The sequence below is a fragment of the Pundamilia nyererei genome, unplaced genomic scaffold (assembly GCF_000239375.1).
Source record: "Pundamilia nyererei isolate P.nyererei 1_Seehausen unplaced genomic scaffold, PunNye1.0 scaffold00220, whole genome shotgun sequence".
In the NCBI taxonomy this organism is placed as follows: domain Eukaryota; kingdom Metazoa; phylum Chordata; class Actinopteri; order Cichliformes; family Cichlidae; genus Pundamilia; species Pundamilia nyererei.
In genome coordinates, this window is record NW_005187621.1 from 34,159 (window position 1) to 36,454 (window position 2,296).

General features: G+C 48.3%; 1 protein-coding gene across 1 annotated transcript in view; it reads left to right on the top strand.

The window, feature by feature from the left end:
* Nucleotides 1-2,296, top strand: part of LOC106456437 (protein NLRC3-like) — a gene marked incomplete at its 3' end in the record, with an annotated part of 14,254 nt that overhangs the window by 7,399 nt on the left and 4,559 nt on the right. The gene's annotated exons all lie outside the window — the stretch shown is intronic.

Sequence of the window (2,296 nt, forward strand, 5' to 3'; positions counted from 1 at the left end):
GTCTATGAAGAGCATTTTAACATAATTCCCCCTTCTAGTGTCCAAGTGAGTGAGTGATGTGTGGAGGAGATGAGAGATGGCATCGTCTGTGGAACGATTTGGACGGTAAGCGAACTGTAGTGGGTCCAGTGTGTCTGGTAGTGAAGAAATGATGAAGTCTCTGACTATGCTTCCTCCTCACCGTCACCCAGCCGCCCTCTTTCCCCAGCTGCTTAGGGTCTGCCGGGGAACAGCTAGCGGGGCCTACGCTATCTTCGGCTGCACCAGCTACAGGGGCCTGGGTAGCTACAGGTGAATGAAAGGTGCGAAGCCGAGTCTCCAATTCAGTAATCCTGGCCTCCAGAGCTGCAAATATGCTACATTTGTTACAAGTATCATTACTGCTAAAGGAGGCCGAGGAGTAACTAAACATCTGACACAATAAGCAGGAAAGTGCAGAAGGGACAGGTGAAGTAGCCATGGTGGTAGCGAGTCGGCTACGAGCTAAGCTAGCAAAACAGTACAGACACAGTGAGTGAAAACTTTGGCTATAAATTAGGTAGTGAGTACACAGAAAGTGTGCTTCGGATGAAACACATGAAGATTATACTATGAAAAAGAATGTATTTAAAGTTTTTAATTAAATTGCTAAGCAGATAAGCTACTCAAAAACATCACTGTGTTTGAGCAGGAACTGGAAGTGATACTCTACCGCAGAGAGAGCGAACACCAAGTGACAGCGCCACCAAGAGTGACTGAGTTTCTTACCTGCCATAGAGTGTGTTTAATCTCACTTTCTTAGTCCCCTGAGTTTGTAGCATCACGTTAGTTTTTAGTTTGAGTAACTCCTGAGGTTAGATTTATTCCTCTCGCCTTTTGTTCTTGTTTAGTGTTTTTGCCTTTAACTATTTTCCCCTGTGTCACCTTCGCTTGCTGAAATAAAATCTTGCTTTTTGCTCATCCTCCGAGCTTCAGAGTGGTGTCTGCACCTGAGTCCTTTAACCTGTATTGGCCGTCGTGACATAAAACCACATACATACATAGTGTCATGGTCCTGAGCCTGCCGATTCAGGGTTTTGTGTTTCTTTATGCGTTTGTTTATTCTGAGTATGTATTCTGTTATGATTTGCCATTTGTTAGGTTTCTGTTCTGTGCCTGCCCTGATCCCACTTCTGTGTTCTGCCTGTCTATGGTGTCACACTGTCTGTTTGTGAACCTGTCTTTTTAGTTCAGTGCCTTGTCTGGTTTTCTGTGTCTGAGTTTCCTGTTTTATTCTGAAGGTCCCCGTCTCATGTGAGTGTGTTCAGTTTACGTTTCCCCTGTCCCGTCAGCTCTGATTTCTCCCAGGTGTGTTGCCCTCCTGTCTCTCATCCCCTGATTACTGCTGTGTGTATTTTAGCCCTGTGTGTTCTCCTGCGTGTTGCCGGTGTGTCTGTGTTCCACGGTGCCCTGTTCCTCGTCTCTCTGCCTCTCACCCCGTTTGGTATCATTTAAGGTTTGTTGTTTAGTTTTCCCAGTTTAGGTTTCTTTAGTTTTGTCATCCCTCATTGCCTGTTTTGCCACTACGCCACTTTGTAAATAAACATCACTAGCATTATCATCTACTGCCTGCATTTTGGGTCCTTTCTCCCTCCAATATCACACGGCTCACCTCGGCAGCCGTGACAGTACGAACCGGCCACAATGGACCCAGCAGCATTCAACCCGACCGAGGAGCTTCGGGGGGGATATTATTAACTCTGTGGATAAATTAATCAAATTATGGCTGGAGCACGAGGGGAGAGAATTCCGTCAGGCCATAGCTAATCGGCTGCAGCGCTTAGTTTCTGGTCTCCCTGGTTGCTCAGCTCACTTCATCCGCTCGCATAGAATTTTGTTCTGAACGAACTTTGTCTTCACCCCCTGGTTGCTACCACCCACCCTGCAACTCATGCTTCGCTGCCTGTCCTGATGGAGGATTCTCTGCCCGGCCTGTCAACACAGCCTTCACAAGGGAAACGGCGCTCACGCCGTCAACGCTCCTCACCACAGTCGGACCTAGGGATTTCAGAGCGGCCGGCTGTGGTGAGTGGACAGGACAATAGTATTGGTTTGAACTGTGGGACTGTTTACTCAGGGGTTATGTTCTGTACGGCAAAGGACAATGACTGCTTATCGCCTGTTCAGTCTACTGCTCAGCTACCTTCAACCCAGTTTCCAGTGTCACCTACACAGCAGCCTGTAGCTCAGTTAGCCGCCCGGCCTCAAGCTCAGTTAGCCGCCCGGCCTCAAGCTCAGTTAGCCGCCCGGCCTCAAGCTCAGTTAGCCGCCCGGCCTC